The following is a 27,917-nucleotide window of genomic DNA, read 5'->3' as shown; positions in this document are numbered from 1 at the left end:
TCTAGGGCTCTCGAATTAGACCCCACACATACAAGTGCATCGTTGTTAATAGGTCCAATGGGGGGTAAGCATGGGTAGGTTCCTCCTAGTCTTTAAGCTATGTGGCCTTGGGGCTTAGAACCCACATGTTAATTTGCATTACCGCTGGTAGGCCATTGATGGAGTGTGGTATGGTCTAGAGTCCACCAAGGTATTGGCTGCAAGCATCGTTGGATTTGATTGTGGTGGGAAAGTTGGATGGTTGAGACTATTATAATATATGCAATGTGTGAGATGGATTATAGTATATGCAATGTGTTTATATATCATCGAAACACACACACACACACATTTAATTATCAATAAGCCTTAGGCTAGTGTAGTGGAGTCACTAATATATGAGGTGTCACCATGTGGACCAAAACAAAACACACAGATGCCATGTGGCACACTAATATTTATGTGGCCAACCATCCTTAACTGGAAATATTTTGTTTTGCATGTAAATTTTGATTTGAGACTCATATTGTTGAGAATTTACATCATTGGAAAGACCTTGCGTAACTTTACATGATGATGATAATAGTCTCTAATTCCACAAATATTTAGAAAAAAAAAAGTATTTTTGTGACCCTATTTTCTTGACAAACATTGAGAATCATATTTAAGACATCAGTAACACCTTCCATAGCCTCATTAGTACAAGGGGGTGGTAGGTAGTGTTACATAAGCACCTTTGGCATATCACCATATCAACATTTTAATAAAAGGTGAAGGCTTGTAGATTCACCATTATTCTAGTATATTTCTTCTTAGTCATCATCTTATTCACAAAGATGCTAAGGAATAACACCTAAGGCTTGGATCCTTTGGCATATCCGTAAACTAAAATATTTAGTGGTTTAGAGAATCTTGAATCCTTTGATATTCCAATATTCGAGTGTTGAAGCCCATTCACTAATATAAAATTAACAAGTAGTTGACATAAATAATTATCATCACCCATACTATAAAATTCTTGGCTTTGTAAGAGTTTTTAGTGTGAAATGATTTGAGATATCCTACTGATATATCAGTATAAAAGCACTTGGATGTGTAATAAAGGCATATGTTTTAGTGCTAAGGTGCATAATCACTAATTCATGAAAATTTGGTTTGAAGGGAGCTCCAAGGCTTCAAGGAATGATGAGCACTTACATAGTGCTTGGTTTCATGTGGTACTAATACATGCGCCAAGCTTTGATAAGTTTGGATTAAAGGTGTTGCACTAGTGTTGTATGCGCTCAAGCACAACTCCAAGTTATATGTGGAGTATGAGTTTGGCTCGGAGGCTATAAAAATACTACAATTGGATTCTACATGAAGTAAAAGATTTACCATTATAAGCACTACAATTATAAAGGTGGTTTGAACGAAGCACTTTCTCTAACAACTTGAAAAATATGATAGGTTGAGTTGAAGGAAGTTCCTATTATGATAGTTTCAATTGAATGTAATGCTAAAGTTAGAATGAAATAGTAATGGGTAATTATATATAGGTAAAGTATCAAACATATTTGTAGAGTATATTATTGCAAAATAGAATTCAAAAAACCAGAGTGGACCTCTAAAGAATAGGACTGCAAAGAAAAATTCAAAGATGCATATAGTATTTTTGAAGAATAAGACTGTATAGAATAGTTTCAGAGGGGGATTGGTGTGTCCTAAATGTTGATTCCTACAAAATAACTATCATTTAAAGAATTTTCATGGTTTTCTCTCGAAATGGTTTCCACATATATCTTTTGTTGCATGTTGTAATTATGAGATTAATGTTTCATGGTGCTTGAATGTTTAAATATGTAAAAAATGTATTATACTAATTTAACACCCTCTACCCCCACCCCCATAAAAAGTATAATTATGAAGCAAATATAAGAAGAAGAAGGAATAAGTTGTCAAGTGGAATATATTGTCACAAAATATGTTATGAAACTAGCTCACAAAATGATAGAAAAGATAGATCAATGCCTTAAAATTCAGCCTCTTCGAGCAGGAAAACTCCTTTACATTACACAAATGAATAATTCTTGGATGATACAAATGACAAGAACTCCTTTCTATATATAGGAGTCTAAGGGGTCATAATATAATCAGAGCCGACATAACAATAATAATGTAAGGGAACAATAATAACAATATGGGGACTACATGGGTACAACAATATCATAATGGGGTTGTACTAATAACAATAAGGGGTTACACTAGTAGTATAGGGGCCTAACATGCCCCTCTCATTCAAAAAGTGTTGCCCTCGATGCTTGAATAGTTCTTGATGCTTCTGTATAAAATTCTTATCCTCCCATGTGGAATCTTCAGTGGGTAAGTTCTTCCACTTGACGAGATACTCTGAAATTGATCGATTTCGTAGCTGTCGGGTTCTTGTTTCTATGACTGCTCTAGGTTCCAATATGATTTTTCCTTCCTCTTCAAGTTCTAGCAATATTGTTTGAATTGGGATATTCTGCAACTTTTGAATGAGTGGCCACACTTCTTTTTCCTTCTTCCGTTCATCCCTTGCTTCATTTACTTGCATTAGTCCTTTGCGTCCTCTTTCTAATGCCACCGGTCTGATCGAAATTGGATTCTCCAAGAAAGAGTTATGTACAATCTCCCAAGATGACCTGATTATATACTTTTTCAAAAGATCGAACTTGTATGAAGTGCCACGTGTCACTATTTTGACCTTCGGATCTGAAAAATATACACAAGAAACTACAGTTTGTCCTCTTTTTGTAACTTCTTACGAAATTTCAATCTGATGCTCAGAGAGACAGTTATGACGATTTTCCCTAGGTCACCTATTTGTAATGTAATTCGGGAGTCTGCAAAAAGGAAAAATTCCTCAGATCATATCTCCGTAAGTATAGCACGAAAAGCTCTGAAATTCAGACCCGAGGTTCAAAATTATTGCAACCCAAATGGGTTTTTTTTTTAAGTGTCTGAAACGTCGCATAAAAAAAGTTATAGCGAAAATGCCACGATGACCTGTTTGGAGCAACGAAACCCTAGAATCCAAAGCTCTGATACCAAATGTTATGAAACCAGCTCACAAAATGATAGAAAAGATAGATCAACGCCTTAAAATTTAGCCTCTTTGAAGGGGCAACCTCCTTTACATTACACAAATGACCAATTCTTGGATGATACAAATGACAAGACCTTCTTTCTATATATAGGAGTCTAAGGGATCATAATATAATCAGAGCCGACATAACAATAATAATGTAAGGGCACAATAATAACAATAGTGGGCTTCTATGGAGCACAATAGTAACAATATGGGGCCTACGTGGGTACAAAAATATAATAAGGGAGTTGTACTAATAACAATAAGGGGTTACACTAGTAGTATAGGGGCCTAACAAAATAATCGAGTGTGGATATTTTCAGAAAACTCGTTTGCAAAGATACATTTGAATATATCAAATAGAAATTGGGAGTAATATCCATCTTATCTAGTCATTAAGTGCTTAAGGAGAAGCACAAGTTCAGGGGTACCATCCATTCACCAAAGAGGGAGAGTTGTATAAAGGGGAGTATTGTAGTAATGGGAAAAATTATTTATACGCTTGGAGGACTATGTCTTTCATTGCATGATTGGAATCAATGAAAAGGTGGGAGATTTTTGGAATTATTGTCATTGATTTCAAAGGATTAATTTTGTGATTAATGATATACTAGGAATTTAAAAGTATAATAAAAAAAGGGTGCATGTGAAAAAGTAAAAATTGAAATGGAGTTTCAATCCCATGGTATTGAGCTCGGAATCCCATGGTATGTGGAAAAGTCAAATAAAAGGGAACTAATTATTTAATTAAACGGTGTCATGTCATATTGAATTAACATGTATCTTCAAGAAGTTTTATGATAAAGTATAAAAGGAGAAATTAATGGGAGAAAGTGTGTACTCAACAACATTATGGCCTCACACATGGTTATCTCATATGGTATACAAAATTCATAACATGAGTGTCATGATTTAGTCACTCTATTTATTACTTTTAATCAAATCAATCATGTCATACTAACTCATGAATACACCATAAATATTCTAAAAATCATTACATACCAAAAACTGCCTTCCTTTATCCTTTCCCACTTAAGTATTAATGATAGGAATTCATTCATACATCATCATAAACATATCAAAGAATATCACATATTACTAAAGAAATTCTTAGTTGATTCCTTTAAGGTCACATCTTTTACTACCATGACCAATTTTTCATACCTACATGGTCTTCATCAACAATTCTATTTTTTTCTAATTAGCTAATTCACCATGGGAACTCACATTATACCTTTATCAACCTCTTAACAATCATCTTATTTTCTTTATCTTTTCCATGAGGTTGTTTGTGCTAGAATCTACATCATCAACATTTCAACTATTCCTCTACATTATTTCTTTTTTTGAGTTTGTCTACTCACTTTCCTTTGAGCAATTCTACTCAAGTTAGTTTGATATTTCCTCATGTGGATCTAAATCCTTAATAAATGTACTAAAATAAAATGAGAACTCATAGAATTCATTAGAATGAAATATATTCAGTATGGTAATCATAAGCAAATCAGGTTTACTAAAATATTCCTGGTCAAGGAAATTCAAATGAATTAGACTAAATCAAATTCAAATTCAACTCTCTTGTAGAAAATATCATAAAATATGATCAAATAGACTCATAACACTTAGCTTTTCACTAAACACTTATTGTTATTTTCATCTCATATGATTTCTACCATTTCCCCATATTCATAATTGTTTTCCATATTGTTATCCCACTAAAAAAAGTCACAAATAACATTAGTCTCATAGTGATACTTGCTAATTACAATATCGACAACATTTATAAGAATTGTTTTCAATATGATAAGATCAGCCCAATTTTTTATGGCATAATGTCATTCCAATTGGTTTTACTCTTCTACCTTTTAATAAGAACCATCAACCAAGGTCATATTTAAGCAATAATTAAACAATATCAAGATAAACTAATTCACAAATCAATCTCGTACTTCAAATGGGAAAATACCATAAGTTACTCTTACACAACTAATGGCTTAATCATCCTATCCACATTATCATTTCAATAATGCAGGTACAATTCATGCAACTTCAACTTAGACTTAAGATCAATTAATTTTATGAAATTTACCCTCATTCAAAAGACAAGTTCCAAAGCGATACTCACAAGTATCTTGTTCTATTTCATATGGTAGTACGAATAAGGGGAAAATTTATGTATATCATGTCATACATAGAACATTTACTCTATGATCATCCCATGATAGATCCTTCTAAAGAGTAGCACAAAACCCACTCAAAACTAGCATTCAAAATAAAAAAAAACTTAACCTTCAAGATGAGCTCAACATGGTAACAACTACATTATCCAAAACATAGAAAGCATTATTTTTTGTTCCATAATCAATCAACTTAGTCATGTATAAACACTTGTTAGTGTGTACAGTTACCTACAAAAACATGTGTAGTTGATGTAGTATATTGAGCTTATGAAATATTTCGAAATGATATTGCTTGAAAACAAAACTTATGGTAGTGTGACTATGTTTTTTTTATTTTTTATTCATCAATGAAAATGGGTGAAGTATGCAATACAACCACAAATCTAGGTTACAACTTACAAGCAATGTAAGGAGGTCATATCCCTAAGTATGTTTCAAACTACTTGGCATGCTTGGATTCATGTTATTTATAATCCATGTCACACTAGTGTCATCATCCCATAATAAATTACTATTCATTTTTAATCGTCTTCTCATGAAGACCACTCATATGGCTAAGATGAACTAATCAATTAATGTATATATCATTATAAATTTTCACATCATGTGTCAATTGAGATTTTCTTGTGTAGTTGAGCAGAATGATTGTTATCCTACCCCCTAGGTTAAAATCCCCCTAGTGACATGTTGAGATTTGGTGCCTTAAATAATATTATTGTAACGACTTCTAGCCTAATAAAAGCACTCTTAAGTGATTATATAATTGTGGGTTGGCCTGGTACCATCAACCTCACTCTTTCCTTTGGGCTACAAGGGAGGCTAATTTCTTTCCTCGGAAAGAAATAAAAAAATGTTTGCAAATTATGTCATGGGCATGCATTTTTATAGTACAAGTGTTCACTTATCTTTAGTAAGTTGTGCATATTTTTCCTTAACATGTAAAAAAACAATTCCATGTATTTTCACTTTATTCTGTGCATTTTTACCAAACAAGGCATACATTTTATTCAATGCCATATTTTCATATTAGGCACCTTAGTAGACATATTAAGCACCTTAGTGGGAACAATAAGCCGTGGGCATAATTAAGCCCCTAGATTCCAAATACACCCATGAGACTAGAACTGTGCTATTATTTCATGACAGGTTGCCACATGTCCCTAATGGTTTGGTAGATGAATTTATTGCAAACCAATGAAGGGGTGTTGCAAATAAAGTGATAACCACATGTATTTGGAATTTTTATGATGTTACAATCAATATTATCTACATTGTTGAGCCATTAAACATTGACACCATGTGTAGTAGTGGATAGAGGAACTAAATATCATAATGCACCTAAATTTTAACACAAGGGTGATAAGTATTTAGTGGGAATGGCATAGGTTCACACTCAAAACACTAACCTCAAAAACAAATTTCAACAAACAACTAAGGAAAACATAGCATATGATAATGTTTAGTGTACCCTATATATAATTAAGGGTCATTACTTGAATCATTGTTTGGTGATGTGTAACTACACTTTGATTGGTGCACCAAACCCATTCCCCATAGGAGGAAATCTTGAATGATGTGAGATATGCAAAAAATGGGGCCATGATCCATCTTAGTTTACCATGCTATAAAAATATCAAAATTCCTCCAAGACACCATTTCTTGAATTATGCAAGTCAGTGGGTCATGATGTGAATAATTTTAAACCTTTATAGTTAATTAAGGAACACAAAAGAGATGCCTACACAAGTATATAGATTGAAGGATAATTATAGGAGAAGATGAGGACGTTTTAAAGGAAGATGTAGAGAAAAGATATGAGTCTATGGTGGAGGTGAATCATAGGTGATCTATTAAAATTGTGGAGGACAGAGATACATTGTGCGGATTAGTATACATTGTGCATGTTGTGTGGATATTATCCCAGTATAGAGCATGAGACCAAGGATTTTCCAAGTCTCATAGCTAAGTGGGAGAAGAATAAAAGACTAGTAAATATGCTAACTTCAAAGCCTTCGATGGAACAAGAGAATATTTCACATGTGCAAGTAGTAACAAGAGGAATTTCTAGAATATGGACGGATTTCGATAAAATTTTATATAGAATTGACCTAAGAGAAAAATGTAGTTTTTCCTAAGTTCAATGCAAAGAAGCATAGACAATACCTATTCGAGATGACAAGAGAATACCAACATCTACTAGTGTTTCATGAGGAAGCATAAACTAGTAAGAATCAAGAGGATAAATTTGAAAGTTAAGTGATTTCTTTCAATTTTGCATTAAGTTAATGAGAAATTCTACATTGACAAAAAAAATGACATAAATATTTATAAAATAGATGGAGACTTTGGAAGGCGAGGTTTCATTTTCTACACCACTTCATGAGAGGCATGTCAGGAATGTTGAGAAGAAGAAGAGGATATGAAGAAGATTTAGAATGATTATATATTTAGGTGGCTATGTAATGTACAATGTCGTGATGGAATTTGAATCCAATGTTAACATTTTTCTAAAAGAGTCTTGGTAATTGATGGATAAACACAAAGCTAGTTTCCTATCCTATTCAACTAAGATTGGCCAACCAATATAGGATATATCCAAGTAGGAGAATAGATGTTGTGGATATTAATGGGGTAAAAATTATAGAAGATTATAAAAAAATTGAAATAATGGATGATATATTGCTACCCGACTTTATTAGTAATATATTAGGCTTTTGAAAAAAATGTTTTTTTAAATATTAAGCAAAGTAAAATTTGATTTAAGAGGGTTGCACTAAGGGTGGTATCCCCTTTGGACCCCATTGACAAAGATATATTAAATGAAAGTATCAATAATGGCATGTAGATCTCAATGATAGAGAATATATCTACCATTATATGGATACGAGATGACTATATAGACACAAGAGATGATGGTAAACTAAGTTGGAGTGTCTATTCCTTTCACCTAGATTTAGAAGAAGCAATGGATAGGTGGAGAAATAAAAAGTATGAGATTTATAGTAGGACCTGTGCTAACATTGATCAAGTTATCTAATGAATTAGTTATGAGTTGATTGATCCTCGTAGATTTAACAAAACTAGCCCAATCAGCAAAAATGGAGTAGTGCATACCAAAAGAGAAAAATATTTAGGTGATGGATGGAGTATTTAAAAAAAATTCAATATGATAATGGACCACACAAAAGGAAGACCTAAGAAAGTGCATGCAACTGGTAAATTACATAGGGTGGTGATTTTATCCCTCTAAGAAGATAGATTTGATGAATAGGTACAAAGGCAATGAAGATCATCAATAACATATATGGCGCATTAAAAGGAGATGAGTTGAAAATATATTTCTAAAAGAATACTGGGTTCACATATTTATCCATACCTTGGATACTTTTCCAAAAATTGTGGACATATAGGGAGAGATGAGAGGACAATAAAATAATATTTAGGCCCTAACAAATATTTCTATGTGATATTCAAGTCAAGGGTAGGAAAACCTGAGTTGTTTGGAGTCTTTAAATATATTGAAAATTTTATATTTCATGCCAAAAACAAAATCAAATATCAAGTGTATAAGGTGATATGCATGTATCATGCTCGAAAATTTAAAAAATATTATCTTTTGTTGGAAAATGAACAAGGGAGAGTATTTGAGTGAAGCACAAAATTGTAAAAGTTTGAAAATCAATTAGAGATAAGGAGAAAAGGATGTACATGAAAATTAATCAAGTAGCAATCTTCCCTATTATACACATCCTTTGAAATAAAACAAGTACAATATTATGTATGAATAAAACCTAAAAGTAGTGATTATTTGGGATTACTAGGATCATAAGATTATCACTGATAGGTGGTGAGGTTTCCTCCATACCGTTTCCACTCAACTTTGTCACTTAAAAAGCATTTAGACCTTATTCATCTTGGTCTCATTTTCGTTCATTTTTCCCCATTTTCATACATTTTGACCAAATTTTCCTTCAATAAAGACACACAAAAGCACAAAAGTTGTCTCACTATTTATTTTTAATTTCATTAATTAGCAAGTTAAAAATGTTGAAAATTTGGTTTTTATCATAGTTGTTAGGAATAAATTCATTTTGGTAATTCTTTGTTCATTGAGCTCATTATAAACATTTCTAGGGACATCAAGCATATGGATTTTTTATCCCCATCTTCATGGCATGGTTGAATTACCTTTGGACACATATAAGGAAAATTGAAAAGCTTTGATCTACACTCTAGTAAACATGGGTGAAAACAAGCATAATAAGGTAGCCACAAGGATGTAACTTTGAGTTTTCTCTAGAACGTAGGATTGAGGTTGAGATCACACACTTCAAGGATTGAATTTGTTAGTAAAAATAATGCGGTGGGTGGTGAATCAGTATTTTTAGTTCACTTTAAATTTTCATTTCATATTCTGAATTTTGTACAATATTGTTCTTCATGGAACCCCTATATGTATGCAACTCTAGTGAATACAAAACACGTATATCCAAATAACTTAATTTCATATAAATTCCATCAGTGAGTTAAATTAACCATTGAATTATTAATTCATTAACCATCCAATATGCGTAAAGTATAAACAAATAACAACACATAATCAAAACACATAGAACACCAGGATTTCAAGTGGAAACCTAATGTGGGAGAAAACCATCGTTGTTGTCGTCTCTATTTTCTTCTTTCATTATAAAGAAAAAATTCATTACATCATGTATTGGTGCAATCTCTTACCAACACGCATGCACCCACCTATAGGAGGCTATAACCTCCACTCGTTCTCCAAAAACCACTTGAAGGGAGCTACAACACTCTAATCTCATTTACCTACTCCTACCCCTTGAGAAACAATTACCAGCTACCACTAGAAGGAAGATCTGAATCCCTTACTAAAGGCTCCAACTCTCAAAAACTCTCATGGACCAAGTTTCATAATATTTCAAACTAGATCCATCTTACTCAAAACATAAAAACTTGTAGGAAAAATTTCATCAAATTTTCGCACTGGACTCACATTGAACATCATGCTCAATACCAATTAACCATTCTAAAACAAAATATTGAATCAAATCATCCAATCATTGAATAAACCAAGATACAATACTAAATCATAGAATACGAATCACCTTAACTAGATCATATCACTACACAACTGTTGATCAATATACCAAGGCATAAATCAATCTACTAAGTATGAATAAATATAATTAGTCACTTTTTCATCAACATAGTCAGTGCAAACCCTGATTATATTTACTTCAAAACGTATATGCTATTATTCTAAATAATTTTCATGCATATATGTGCTTACTCTGTATAACACCTACGTACAGATCTCAGATTACTTAACACTGACTCATTTAGCTAACTGAATCACTATAACATTGAATCAACCACTAGATCAAGTATTGAATAAATCACATGTCATTGAACCATACTCAGTCACACTTCTGCGAAATTAAAACTGATCAATATTTCAATCCACAACTAAATCAACTCAATCAATACCGTGAGACAGAGATCAAAATGATCAAGACATCATCAAAAGACAACAAATACAACATAACAGTCATCATCAAGCAACATTGCAAACCCTGATGAGATCTAACTTAGAATATATAAGTGAGATTGTTATTAAGCATACCAGTATATATACGTGATTATCATGTGCAAAAACCATGTACAAATATCCACATACTGAAAAACAAATCTCAGAATATATACATGACTAACTAGAGACGGATCTGTGTATGTACAAAACTATCTAGAAACAAACCTGTGTACAGATATGAAATTATAGAACCATACCTTTGTTGCAACCACAAATCACATTCTCCAAACTTCATTGTCATTTATTCATATCAAAAAATCATTATAACCACATATTTATCATTTTTAGCTACAAGAATAGCCAAATCAATCAAGTTTATTCATTAGTATTCACTACACTTTCTAATCTGTTAGATATGGGACATCTCCTTGCTTCCTGGTGCACCCCTACCCTAGTTCAGATCACACATAAGTAATCCATTACTTTCACACTCAACACCTTGATCTCCATCTCCTTATATAGTATTTAGTCAATACCTCATGTAAATACCTTGGTAATGTCATTAGTATTCTTTGACAGGATCAAATATAAACTTTCTGCCCCAATTAATATGCGTAAATACCATGGTAATCACCCCTAGTATCCATATTTCCATGGTTCATATTATGTACGTGACTTTTTCTCGAAAGTATTGCATATGTACATGATCCTTCTTCATAGAAACCACATATACTTTCTCAAACTTCACTATTTTTCATCCATATGTAACTGAACTACCATTTATCTATCCATATCCTCCATAACATTTGTACCATTATTCTTCATATCATATTATCATATTGTTGACATCAAATACATCTTTGTCAAGTAGGTTTCCATCAAGGACAACACATTATCCATAATTCCAACAATCTCCCCCTTTGGAGTTAATGGAAGCAACTTTGGTGTTTGGACACCACCTGCAAACACCATGTCTTCTCTCCAAACACCAAGTCTTCTCCCCCCTTTGACATCATGGGAAAAGGGTTGAACTAGATTGAATAAATTAATTTCCTTGTAGTGTTTATCATTGTAGGTCTGACTTGTTGAATATTATTCATGAAATGTGCATGACCATACTCCCCCAGAGCATATGTTGGACCTTCTAAAGATATGCAATAAAAATACAAGGATTTATGACCCAAGCAAATATTACCTTTCCTATCACCAAAGACTCTATGCTACCATGACTACATCAATTACCCAACATATTAGGTTTACATATTGGACCCAAATTTTACATCAATGCCTCAGAATAATGGGATTATGTACATGGCATGAATTTATCCCAATATCCCATACATGGCTGAATTTTACAATGATTTACAAAATGGGTCTTTTCATGACCTAGAAACATATATGACACTTATACCCAAAAATAGGAACCTCAACAATGATGTATCAAGACCATGATAGTCATCAACAACCACCATGCACCATATGGGGATCTGCAACATAATCATATGATAGCATCAACATAGATTTCATTATGAAAATAGAATGAACACCTTCATCATCAACATGTAACATAAGACAATGTAGCATCAATTTCTTCAATATCATCAACATGTGACCAAATGTGCATTTCTTCCAAGCATCATCAAGAAAAAATAACATAAGTATAAGATATTCCAATAAAGCTATGACAACAACTTATCCCCTTGACCTCATGTTATCAAGGTCAGTAGACTCTCTCCACATATAGGAAGAGCCACAATCCAGAAGAAGCAATATTAATATTTTGAACCACAACACCATAGGTGGAATGTACTTGCATGAATAACATATGTGAAAACAAATAATACCTCCAACATCACCATTAATAGAATTGATCAGAAACATCGTCAAATAACATCTTTATAACATATCTACATTCCTTGTCAAGTGAATCAAGAAGGATTAAGATAGCAATAATAAATTCACCAAATGCAACTCAAGTAATATGTATGCATCATCCATAACTCCACTACATGCAATCCATGCATGAATGGTAACCCATGAAATAATGATAGTAGCATATATATCTTCTCATCAATGAAAGATGCTAGAAATAGTGGGTAAATCATGAAATCATCATAAACACCATCATGCACCAAGGAGTGCTCAAGAAACCATAATTCCATAAATGAATTATTAGAATCATAACAAATTCTCCCACTGAACCTATGCCAATTTTTCATCATCAAATTTTATCATATCCATCTCATCAATCAACAAGTACATCAAAGAACCATTTCATCAACAGAAATATAAGATTTTGCAACAAATCATAAACTCATCATGAACCAATACACTAAGAAGCATAAAGGCATCATTAACAGTTTGCAATAAGTCAATATTAGAACCAAAAAGCCAATAATAATTGATGGAATCATATGAAAGATCCCCCTGAATCTATGCCACTTATTTTTCATCACAAAAATATATACGTGAATGTCTATATCAAAACCCATGTATACACACGACTGTCTTTCATAAGAACCATGTACAAAATGTAAAATTCTCATTTTTCATAGCCATCGCTCCCCCTGAACATGTCATGTATATTCCTGATCATTGTTGCTTCATCAGCTGAAATGTCAGTAATATACATATCACCAAAAGATTATCAAAACAACATAGGGAATCATCATCAAGATACACATGCATAACTCCCCCTGAGGACATACTCCACTGATCCCGTGGACTTGATAATCATCACTTGTTATTTATGAGGTTATGTACCTCACATTCACTTATGCAGTCATTGTTAGAAGTATGCTTTAAGTAGAGTAGACTGCGGTGAGGACCGTATTCTTTTACTCTGAATCTGAGGAAGAGGAACTATACCTCTTAATTCTACCTGAATTCTTCTTTACTAGCACATATAATTTGTCTACATTTTTTAATCCTCTTGCTATAACCTTTCCATTATCTTCTTCTATAACTTTACATTTAGTTGATGTAAAGAAATTATATGTCCTTTATCATCTAATTTACCTACACTTAGAATATTATGCTTTAGTCATTGAACGATTAATGCATCAGCTTCTTTTGTGTATTTATCAATATTGGATCTACCTTTTCCTAGAACTTTTTCTGGAGTACTATTTCCAAGAACAACTTTACCATCTTTGTTTTTCTTGAGAGATTCAAACTTTTTCTTATCTCTAGTCATGTGATGAGAGCATTCGTTGTCTATGTACCATTTGTCTTCATCTTCAAATGAGAAAATATCAAGGCCACACCTTATTTTTTCTTCTTCCTTTTGCTTAGTATGAGAAGTGTTGGTGAATCCATCTTTGTTGGGTCTTTTGGTAACAATATTCTTATCTGGTTGCTTGCCTTGGAGAAAACCAACTTGTTGTCCATGTGTATCCATTGAGTTGTTCCTGCATTCTTTTGATACATGCCCTAACTTGTTACAAGTATAACATCTTATATGAATAGAAAATGGAGGAGAGGAATCATAATATTTCTATTTCATATCCCTCCTATTGCAATCAATAGCTTTGTGACTAGATATGTTTCAAGCAAAGAAATATCCCTGAAAGAAACTTGAATACTTGGGAGTTGATGATCTTCTTGTGAAGTGGTTATTTTCTTTAGATCGAAACAATCTGCTTTTGTAATTGGTTGTATTGTGTCCATAGTTACGAAATATAAAACATTTAACATCGTTGATTAGAGGAGAGAATCAATTAATGTTTCTATATTGGGAACAAATGATTTCATTTGAAAAAACATTTTCCTTTGATGTTGATCTGGTTGGCTTATTATCTGTTTATCAAGTCTTTCATAGTTTTATTTGTGAACTTCATAATTACTAGCATAATCTTGTGAGATATATTCTCCTTTTACAATTTCACGAAAAGCAAGACCAGATTTAATGGAGAGAGACCTTTCACAACTAAGAATGTTATCCAACATTTTAGTACTATCTTGAAATCTGAAATGTTTATCCTTTTCTTCTAATTTACCCTTAAGAATGTTTACCTCAACCTCTAGTATTTGACATTATTCTTCCTTTTCCAAATACTTCTTCCTCATTCCTTCTTCAACCTTTCTTCCTTCTTCCCATTGCTCTTTTAATTCGAGAATCTCTTCCTTTATCCCATTATCTTGTTCTTCAAGTACTTGGAGTATCTCTTATTTTGATTTGTTTGACTTTTCAAGTTCTGATCTTAGAGAAACGATCTCAGCCTCACAATATTGTTTATATTATGTTGTAGTACTTATCGATTTATCATGATCCCTATTCTCATATTCCTACAACTTATTCTTAATATTGTTAATCCTTTTCAAAGAAAAAATACTTTTTCTTCTAAGATTAATAATTCTCTCTAACTTGTCTTCTTTTGAATCAGTAACTGCATCTAACATATAAAGGTTGTTTATTATCATACTCATGTCTTCTTTTGAATCAGTAATTGCATCTAACATATAAAGGTTGTTTATTATCATACTCATCTTCTGACAAATCATTATTCCCTTTAGAAATAATATTACCTGTTGGTTCTCTTGATGAACAATATTTCTTTGTTTTTCCTTCATGGATTGCTTGCAGATTATCCCATACTTCCTTTGCAGTTGCATAATGCATAACCTTCTCTAGTGTTGAATCAGGTATGTTACCAATGATTTCATTTAATGCCTAACTATTATTTTGCAATTCTTCAACTGATGTGGGATTTTTAGTGCAACCAATACATACTAAGTTCCAAACATAAGATCTAAGCTCCATTAACTTAAACTTCATATTTGATTTCCATTCTTGATATTTAGCATCATTAAGTACAAACATACCTTTATTTTCCATATTTATTGACTTGGCTTGATACTGCAGATTCTTTCTAGCCTATGAATGTAGATATTGCCACAAGATCATATGCATCATTATAACCACTTTCCTGGTTTGACCTCTTCCTTTGTGTTCCCTTCTTCTTGTGCTTCCTTCCAATTTTCCCTGATCCACTCTCAAGTAGTTAAGCTTCTACTAGAGTGACCTGCTCTGATACTAATTATTAGGAAAAATAATCATGGGGGGCGGGGGGGTTGGGTTGTGTGGGGTGAATCATTATTTTTAGTTCACTTTAACTATTCATTTCATATTCTGAATTCTATATGCTAATGTTCTTCATGCAACCCATGTATGTACGTGACTCTAGTGAATGCAAAACACATATATCCAAATTACCAAATCTGATATAAAGTACATCAGTGAGTTAATTGAACCATTGCAATATTAATTCATTAACCATCCAATATGTAGTAAATAACAGATAAATCACAACACATAAGCAACACACATAGAACACCAGGATTTTAGGTGGAAACCCAATGTGGAAGAAAACCACTACTATCGTCATCTTTTTTTTCTTCTTTCATTATAAATAAAAACTTCATTACATATTTTACTAGCAAAGAATCTTACCAGTACATAGGCACCCACCTACAGGAGGCTACAACCTCCACTCATTCTCCAACACTCACTGGAAGGGAGCTACAACCCCTTGATCTCGTTTACCGGATCCTACCAGAAGGGAAATCCTACCCCTTGAACAAATCTACCAGCTAACACTAGAAGGAAACTCTAAATCCCTTACTGAAGGCTCCAACTCTCAACACCTATCATGGACCGTGTTTCATAATATTTTAGACTAGATCCACCTAACTCATAACATCAAAACTTGTAGGCCACCTTTCATCAAATTTTCACGCTGGACACACTCCCAACATTATGCTCAATACCAATTAACCATTCTAAAATCAAATATAGAATCAAATCATCCAATCACTAAATAAACCAATATACCATAATAAATCATAGAATATTTAATTACCATAACCAGATCATTTCACTGCACAACCACTAATCAATATACCAAGGCATAAATCAATCTATTGAGTACGAATAAAGATAATTAGGCACTCTATCATCAACATAGTCATTGAAAACCATGATCAGATTTAATTCATAATTCATATGCTACTATTTTGAAGAAGCATTGCATATATACACACTTCCTCCATATACCACCTGTGTACAAATATAAGATTACTAAACATTGAATCATTTAGCTAAATGAATCACTATAACACTAAAATAACCACTGGATCAAGTATTAAACCATTCATAGATCATTGAACCATACTCCGTCACACTTCTACGGAATTAAAACTGATCAGTATTTTAATCCATAACTAAATCAACCGGTCAACACTGCCAGACAAAGATCAACATGATAAGGCATCATCGACAGATAAGAGCCAAAACAACAGAACAATCATCATCAAGAAACACTAAAAAACTTTATCATATATAACTCAGAATAAATATATGTGATTGTTATTAAGAAGACCATCATATATACATGCTTATCATGTGCAAAACTCACGTACAGATCTCAACATACTTAAAAACAAATCTCATAATAGATACATGACTAACAAGAGATAGATACATGTATCTATGCAACTATCCATAAACAAACCTGCATATATATCTAAAATTACTAAAGCATACCTTTGCTGCAACCAAAAATAACATTCCGTAAAATTCTCTATCACACACTAGTTAGCTACAAGCATGAACATATCAAGTAAGTAAGATGTTAGTCTTGTATTTCTCCAACAAATTTCCTAATTTTTCCCTTGTCAGACTTCTTGATTCTGACTTGTTGATTTTGAAAAGAGTAGCTCTTTGTCCCTTTCCAACATTAGATCTACCCTAAGAATACTTCTTGCACAATTCAAATATTTTCTCAAAAGGTAAATAGGAAATATTAATTACTCTCATAAGATTAAGTACATCAATGAATTCATCCCTAATGCCTTCTAAGAAAATTGGGCAAATAATATCTATATTTAGTGTAATTTGTTTAGATTTACGTAAATTGTAAGAGAACCTTTCTAAATAATTGTTTAGCATTTCTTCCTCCTATTGGGACATTGTAATGAAATCCTCCTTGGAGTCTCTAGGCCTATAACATGGTCGATATTTCTAAATAACATTTTTTCTCATATCATTGCAATACATTATATTACATTTTCCTAAGCCCATAAACCATTTTAGAGTAGTTCCTATTAAATTACCTAGAAACATGCAAAGTTTCTATGCATCATTATTATTTCCATATGAACAACACAAATTTTGAAATTTGAAAATAAATGGATTTATGCTCCTCATTCAACATATCACAAAATTTTGGAAGTACAGATGGTGGTATATTATCTAAATGGAGGCTTTTGTGAGTAGAATTATTTAGATATTTGTCTTTTGGATCCATTCTTCATTTTTACCTCAATACCAAAGGATGTAGATGTATGCAAAATGGGGAATCCAAAAGTTACTTCTTTTTCTACTTCCTATGCTGAGGATCTTTCTCCTCTTTCATTTTTCACTTTCTCTCTTGTTGCTCCTACATTAAATCCTCTTTCATCGTGGTCTACTTTTGATTTTCTTTCTCCTTCCACTCTCCTTTTTTTTATAGTTCTTTCTCTTTCTCTTTCTATTGAAACATCCATATTGAGTTCTCTTTCATCATGCTCTACCATTTTGTGTTCCAAAAAAACCCAAAAATATTTAGTCCAAGTCTCAAGTTTATTTTCCATTGTCCCACTAGATGTACTTGCTTTAATTTGTCCTTCCATTTATTTGGTTACTACCAACGATGTTTCTTGAGTGAGTGTACTTGATTTTACTTGTCCCTCTCTTGATTCCTTTGTAGATAATGATTGTTCCCACACTACATGATTTCTTGGAGTTAAATTAGTAGTGTGGGGGGAGGGAGGTGTTGAAAATAATACTGAGAGGAAGGGGTGGTGAATCAGTATTAGAAAATTAGATACTTTTTCATTTTCATATTCAGATTCATATACGCTACTTCAGTTAAGGATATCCGCGTATATACGCAACTGTGTTAAATGCAACTAGCGTACATCCAATAAACTTATGATTTAGTTAGTTCATCTTCAGCGAATGCATCAGAAAATTATGAACAGTAAACAGGTGCAATAAAACAGAATAGATCATCAAACATAAGAAGCACACATGAACACCATGATATAAGGTGGAAACCCAATGTGGGTGAAAACCACCTGCTACAATTCGTTTCTATCTTCCTTTAATAAGAAACTTCTTTTTACAAAAGTACTAGTGTAGTCTTATACCAGTACGCAGGTTTCTACCTGCAGAAGGCTACAACCTTCTTAGCTCTTGTACTAGCCGATCCATTTACTAGTACGTAGGCGCCGGACTACTAAAGGCTCCAACCTTCACTCATTTTCCAGCTGCTCCTGGAAGGGAGCTACAACCCTCTAGCTCTTGTACTGGCCAATATGTTTACCAGTACATAGGTGCCGACCTACTGAACTCTACGAACTTCCACGGACGACGTTTCATAAATTTTCATACTAGATCCATAAATACAAAACAATCATCACTACAATACAATCATCAACTATACTTGCATCATCAATCTCTAAATCACCCAATATTGAATCTCTGAAAACCCTGTCAACAACACAGTCACCAAAACACATAACAGACAACAGAACCCTGCAACAATAACCAGATCCAACTGAAACTTCAAATATAATGCATACGCTACTATGATGAACCAAACCCACATACATATGCACTTTTACCAAAGCCAACCCGCATACATATCTGCAAATATTTACTCATACCATTGCAGCTATTCCAGAAATCAGTCATACCCAGATCATAACTTTCATACAATAAACATACGTCAATAGATCTAGTTTATCTATAATCAAACCATATAATGATAATCATTCCAAGCCTTAAGATCCCGTTCCATCATTCATCATCCTCCACATGAGTGCAACCTTGGTTCAGATCAAGCAAGGCATCACCAACCCATAACTAGCATCTGGATCTCACACTCCATCAGATATTCATCACTTGCACACTTCCCATCTTGGCCTAATGATCTTCTCCTTATATAGATTTAGGCTTCTTTCAATACCATGGTCAAAAACCACTTAGAATCAATACCTTGGATCCAATACCTGGGATCAACACTTCGAACCAAATACCCTGGACCAAACACCACAGACCGAAACTTGGTTTTCCGACATGTATGCGCATTTCCTTCTGTGAACCTGTTTGTGTACGTATACATGCCTTGTGTTCTTCTCACCCACATGTATATGCTCTTTCATCAAGATTAACCTACTTATACCTCTCTCTTGACCTGCTGTATTAAGATCTGTCCTCTGATTGAGTTGCCATCACCTGTATCATACCTCTGAGTGAGTTTCCATCAAGGACAACACCTGTATCATAATGCCAACAATCTCGCCCTTTGGACTTGATGGCAACAACCACACCAAGTCACTCTCCCCCTTTGACATCAAGGGCAAAGGGTGGACCAAGATATTATCTTCCTTGATATACATTCTGCTGCCCATACTCCCCCTGAGTACCTACTGAAATCTCTGATTGAGCTCCCCCTTTGTACATGTCAAGATGTACCAAGCCATCCATGCTCCCCCTGAGCACATGCAAGGTCTACAAAAGCATAACATGACTCTATCAATCTCCCAACCAAGTGGGAATATACCAATTGTTTACTCATGACAACCAAGTACGTATACATGACTCAACAAAAAGAACCATTACATCATCCATCCCATGCATAGTGGGGTAACAAAACAAGGACCAAGAATCTAATCAAGACCATGATCAGTAACTATCAGACATCATGTACGATCTGTACCATAAGCATCTGTCATTAGCATCCAGACCTATAACCTACAATACCATTCTTTTGACCGACCAACAATAAGTAGCAAGATGTATCATTTGGCTACATAAGCATCATCACCAAAGACTTCTCATCAAAATGCCAAAAATGCATTATTTAAGTATATGCTCCCCCTGAACCTGTGCCATGCCATCATTAAATAGTGACTGAACCATATTAGACTTCTGTACTACTGCTTTTCTTCAGAACATCATATATGCGATTGTGCAGCATCTAACTCGCGTATATAAGGGTTTTGTCTTCATGAAACAAGCGTATGAGATTTAGAACATAGAGGTTACACATTTTCAACTTCCTTTGAGTCTGTCATGCCTGTATATGCTGCTATGCCACATATTTCTGGTTGTACTTCCTTTTTCTTCCATATCTTCAACTATGATGATGTTTTCTCCTTTTGGTATGGTGCCCAAAATTTTCTCCTGCATTCCTTTGCTATGTGACCAAGCTTGTTACATGCATAACATCTTACATGTTTCATATTCCTTCTGTAGCAATCAACAGCTTTGTGACCAAACATATTGCAAGAAACACAATATCCCTTGAATTACCTGGAATGTGAAGATCTTTCTGTGTGATGGTCTTGAACCATTCTACTTTTGTATCTGGCTGCAACATGTCCAGGATTATGACATACATAACATTCAACATTATTCATCGGAGGAGATAATCATCTATCACTTCCATAGTTAGGAGCAAAAGATTTTCTTTGAGGAATTTCTTTCCTTGGTTGTTGATGGGATTGTCCTCTCATCTCCTTGTTGAGGATTTCAAATTTTGCATTAGAGTTCCTTGCCTTACTTTGTGAACTAGTTCCACCTTCAACAGATTCATGAAAACCAAGACTAGTTTTGATAGTAGGAGACCTTTGACTACTAAGAATATCATCCAAGATCTTAGTACTATCTTGAAATCGTAATAGTTTATCTTTTTCTTCTATTTTACCTTTCAAGATATTTACCTCAACCTGATGTTGTTCTTCTCTTTCCAGACATTGCTTCTTCAAGATTTCTTCAGACTTTCTTCCTTCTTCCATTTGTTGCCTTAGTTTGAGAATCTCCTTTTCTTTTTCTTCATTCAACACCTGCAACATTTGACGAATTCTAGAGGCACATTCCAGCTAAGCTTTTAAGTTGATAATTTCTTCTTTGAGGGCACTCTCCTTTTTACTAGGTAGATCTTGTTGATCTATGATTTTATCTGATGCTTCATTTGCTTGTCCATCTTCAATTTGAGGTGATTCAGGATTTGAATACTTGCTTCCACCTAATGGCAGGCTATCATTGTTCCTTTGAGCTGTCTTCTTCTTTTGCCACGCTTTCTTTCCCATTGTTCTATGGATCTCCTTCAAGCGATCAAGCTTTTACCAAAGGACCTGCTCTGAAACCAATTGTTGAAAATAATACTGAGAGGGGGGGGGTGAATCAGTAGTAGCAAATCAGATACTTTTTCATTTTCATACTCAGATTCATATATGCTACTTCAGTTAAGGATATTCGCGTATGTACGCAACTGTGTTAAATGCAACTAGCGTACATCCAGTAAACTTATGATTTAGTTAGTTCATCATTAGTGAATGCATCAGAACATTATGAACAGTAAACAAGTGCAGTAAAATAGAATAGATCATCACACATAAGAAGCACACATGAACACCATGATATAAGGTGGAAACCCAATGTTGGTGAAAACCACCTGCTGCAATTCATTTCTATCTTCCTTTAATAAGAAACTTCTTTTTACAAAAGTACTAGTGCAATCTTATACCAGTACGCAGGCTTCTACCTGCAGAAGGCTACAACCTTCTTATCTATTGTACTAGCCGATCCATTTACTAGTACGTAGGCAGCGGCTCCAACCTTCACTTATTTTCCAGCTGCTCCTAGAAGGGAGCTACAACCCCCTGGCTCTTGTACTGGCCAATATGTTTACCAGTACGTAGGTGTCGGCCTATTGAACTCTACGATCTTCCACGGACCACGTTTCATAAATTTTCATACTGGATCCATAAATACAAAACAATCATCACTGCAATACAATCATCAACTATACTTGCATCATCAATCTCTAAATCACCCAATACTGAATCTTTGAAAACCCTGTCAACAACACAATCACCAGAACACATAACAGACAATAGAACTCTACAACAATAACTAGATCCAACTACAACTTCAAATATAATTCATACGCTACTATGATGAACCAAACCCGCGTACATACGCACTTTTACCAAAGCCAACCCGCGTACATATCTGCAAATAGTTACTCATAACTTTGCAGCTATTCCAAACATTAGTCATACCCAGATCATAACTTTCATACAATAAACATACGTTGATAGATCTAGTCTATCCATAATCAAACCATATAATGATAATGATTCCAAGCCTTAATATCCCATTCCAATTTTCATCATCCTCCACATGAGTGCAACCTTGGTTCAGATCAAGCAAGGCATCACCAACCCATAACCAACATCTAGATCTCACACTCCATCAGATATTCATCACTTGCACACTTCCCATCTTGGCCTAAGGATCTTCTCCTTATATAGGTTTAGGATTCTTTCAATACCATGGTCCAAAACCACTTAGAATCAATACCTTGGACCCAATACCTTGGATCAACACTTCAGACCAAATACCATGGACCAAATACCACAGACCAAAACTTGGTTTTCCGACATGTACGCGCATTTCCTTCTGTGAACCTATGTGTGTACGTATACGCACCTTTTGTTCTTCTCAGCCGCATGTATACACTCTTTCATCAAGATTAACCTGCATATACCTCTCTCTTGACCTGCTGTATTAAGATCTGTCCTCTGATTGAGTTGCCATCACCTGTATCATACCTCTAAGTGAGTTTCCATCAAGGACAACACCTGTATCATAATGCCAAGAGGAGGTTTCTTCATTTGATATATTTTCTTTTAATATTATAATAAATCAACCTTTATAAACCTTAGAGTCTAATTGATATATGAATATATAAATGTGATGAGTATTTCCAAAGACTCACTAAAGTGAATGGGTATATTCTTACGTCTCATCTTTCCATCTTCACTCCTCCTTGTCCATAATTTTTATATTGAAAAATATGCAAATATAAACTCTATATTCCTACAATTAATTCTAGTTTCACTTCCTCGTCAATGGCACCAAAATGTTAGCAACCTTATCTTCATAAGATTAAGACATTATTTTATCAACTAGGGTTTGTAAAACTCCTTATCAAATAAATCTATTGGAAGTATCGATCTAGAGAGAGAGAGAGAGAGAGAGAGAGAGCCATATCAACAATAATATTTTCCCCCTCGAAAGTACCAACGTCAATGATTTCCATAGCAACAAAAATTCCCATTTTCTCAATAACCTCATTCAAATAAAAAACCATATCCTTTAATTCCTCCACCATAAATAACTTAGCCACAACATCTACAACAACCTTCTAGCCAATCATCTTCAATACCTACTCAATTACCATCCTATATAGTGGAAAATCCTAACAATAGTGGAAAAACATGTTTATAATGTCAAAGAGGGATCATTTCTTACATATTTAACTATTTTTAGAAGATATCTATTGTGATTATAGAAGAAGAGTAAGAAGAAGAACATATTCCTAACAAAATTGGAACTACAATTATAAACAAACTAATTGAATCTCAATAGGATAGATCATAGTTGATCAAACCACCTCTCTTTGCAGAGAGACTACATTTGTAAAAACTTGTGATCTCACCTAAGTATGATTTCTTGTATGACTTACAGAATATGTGTGTTAAGATTCAATTATTACAAGCTGTAAAGAATAATAACTATATGCAAATAAAACTAGGGAATTATGTCGTAATAAATCGAGAAGAAATAAAAGAGATTTACCAACAATACAAGTCATTGGAAAACTAGCTAGTCTAATGTCAACAAAATTACAACAGAGAAATATGTTAATCTAGGTGTACCAATGGTTACGATTCTTATTAGTAATATTTCTATTCCAAGTAATTTAATTGAATCAGGTGTAGATATTAATGTAATGATGATGGAAACAATGTAAATTTTTAATAAATGTAATCTTGGACCAACACCCACAATGCTAGAATTAGCAACTAGATCTCAAGAAAAACCTAAGGGTGCAATAGATGATATTATTGTGTCCTTGAATTCTTTGGAGTATCCTATAGATTTTTAAATTCTTCATCCCAAACATAGTTTTGGAGGTGATCCCTTAATCCTTGGAAGAACTTGGCTAGCAACAATAGATTCTTTCATTATTTGTCTATCTATAAATATGATCACTACAAAAGGAACAAAAATCAAGGAAGTCACACTTTACCCTCCTGCTAAATATGTAATGAAAGAGAGCATATGTCATGGTTTGAATAAACAGATTCTAAGGAAGAAATAATTCAACCTATATTAATAGTTGATCAAGCCATGAGTTTTAAAGAAGAAATTAATGAATAATTTATTAAACTCTTTCATTTCTCAGCCAGATTTTGCAAGGAAAATAGAATTTTTCAAACCATGTTCCACTAATATCTCCAAGATGCAACTTTGAAGTTATGAAATAACCTATGTATGTGTCCTAATATATATGGTTAAATAAAAAGAACTTCAAAGGCTCGCACTAAGCATAGATATGATATCCCTTAAGAAAAAAAAATAGTTCCAATTCATAAATACCACAAATTGTTAGAGTTGAAGCATGAGAATATGCATGAAGAAGAGGAAAAGGAATGACTAGCATAAGAACATGAATGTCAATATGAAGAAAAATTGAAGTACAATTTAAAACTATTTAAGAAAAATAGAATGAGATTGATAATTGTTGATACTCATCCATGCATTGATACTTCTACTCCAACACATACCTCACAATGGTAGCTAGTTGCTATAGAGGGAGAAGGAAGACCCACACAAACCTATAATACTATAATCCTTACAAATTTTATCCATACTTCTAGTAAAAAAGCACTACTAGTCAAAAGAGTGATTTTGAAGTCACAGACAAACAAACTTATAAAACAAAATGTTGATAAAATTAATTTTGAGGTTTTAAAGAAATAAAAGGAATATGTTATCCATCAATTAGGTAAGTATCCATTTCCACAGGAAATTCAATTAGCATTTGATATATTATATTATCATATTGAGGTACAACAAATTATTCATAAGGAATCCGCTCAACATTTTGATAAATTACAAAAAAAATAATCATCAAGATAATTTGAATATGATATTGCTATTCCATTTCCTATAGAATCGTACGACATGCCACAAACATAAACAATCCTTTCTCCAAGTCTAGATGGGAAGGTTATTTGCGGTGTAGGAATCCATTGGAGGATTGTACATATCCATCCTTTGGTGGCTATGGCATGATGCTTCAAATTTTGAGGAGAGATCTCAACAATTCCATCATATTGAATTATACCTTTCTATCATGTCTTGAATAAATATTCATGCTACATTAGCAAAATGATAACAAAAATAAATTGTCGACGTAAGGTACTTGGTGCATCATTAGATATTTTAGAAAAATACAACCATGGTAAATGGATGCATAGGAAATCATAGTTTATAAAATTGATGAACTATATTCATAGGTGTCAGTAGGTCAACTCGAAGAAAACCACATTACCTTAGTTTTCAATCAGATTAGTTAGTTTAAGAAAAAATATTATGATTAAAGTAATATCACCTATAGTTAGATGATCAATTGAAGAAAGTAAACATGAATAAGTATATATTATAGATTCAATTTGGTTTATCTCGAGTGGTTGGGTAGAATTATTGTTATCTTCCCCACCTAGGTTCAAATCCTTGTTAGTGACATGATGAGCTTTAATGCATAGGAAAGCATAGTTTATAAAATTGATGAAATATATTCATAGGTGTCAGTAGGTCAACTCGAAGAAAACCACATTACCTTAGTTTTCGATCAGATTGGTTAGTTTAAGAAAAATTATTATGATTAAAGTAATATCACCTATAGTTAGATGATCAATTGAAGAAAGTAAACATGAATAGGTATATATTATAGATTCAATTTGGTTTATCTTGAGTGGTTGGGTAGAATTATTGTTATCTTCCCCACCTAGGTTCAAATCCTTATTAGTGACATGATGAGCTTTAATGCATTGATAAATATTGCTGTAATGGAATTGTGCCTATGAATATTGGTGATAGGCTTCAAGCTTTGTGAAATATTAAGTGAGTATAACTGTGGGCTGGCCCAATACCAGCAACCTCACTCTAATCCTCGAGTTGAGATAGAGGTTGATTTCTTTCTTCAGAAAAAAATTATAGAGTATAGATAAATTTCAAGTGGTGGATGAAATATTTTAGTGAATCAAAACTGGTGTGAAAAGAGTTTCAAGTTTAGTTCATTCTAGCCTTTAATGGTAGAGTTATTTATAAAATATTCCCAAAGTGTAGCAATATCACGCGGAGATTCAATAACGGGAGGCCCAAATTTTAGAAAAAAAAACAATTTATCAAGTATTTTTTGGTCACTACCTAAAAGGATGCCATGTGAAAGGTGAATGGATTGATGAAACAAATGGGCATTGTGTGGTTTAGAAAACCAAAACTTACTTTGAATTTGGAAAGATTTCACAACATAGTAAAACTAGATATATAAGCTTAATAGATGTACAAATGAAAATGTCTACTTCCTCCATGTTTATGAACAAGTGAAGCTCATTTAAGGAAATTAACATTCAAAAGTGTAAAAAGGTTCCAAAAATATATAAATATTATTGAATTTATTGCAATAATTTGGTTCATAGTTTTAAAGAGTTCTCCTCACAAGTGAAATACGAGTTTCCATCGAAGGCTTCTCTTTTTCAAATTTAATCTTAGTTGTCTCCAAGGCGAGATAACCATTGTGTTGAGGGCATGTTGGAAACCTATTGTATATATTTTGGATATTGAACTCTTATAGTCACTGAGCCCCAATTTTTTGTGTGTGCCCAATTTTTCAGTGTGCACTAAGTTTTACCCTGCATACCAACTTTCTGTTCGTATATGTTATAATATTTTCATGAATATTTCCACACATTGTATGCTTCACCGAGCATAACATTGGGGGTAAAATACACCCCCCTATATGGGAGGTTCACAGTGGCATGGAAGCACCCCTATGTGGGGATTTTGGGGTAGTTTCCCCCCTTCCCCCTCCCCAACCCCCCCGCACACAAAAAAAAAGAGGTGGCTGTTTGTATCTATTTTTTCCATATTTTGATAGGTGATTTTTCATAAAAGTGATTTTGTAGTGTT

Source organism: Pinus tabuliformis, chromosome 3_2 (assembly GCF_031772625.1).
Source record: "Pinus tabuliformis cultivar Carrire ecotype Pingquan chromosome 3_2, CPIR1, whole genome shotgun sequence".
In the NCBI taxonomy this organism is placed as follows: Eukaryota; Viridiplantae; Streptophyta; class Pinopsida; order Pinales; family Pinaceae; genus Pinus; species Pinus tabuliformis.
This window is presented reverse-complemented; position numbering follows the sequence as displayed.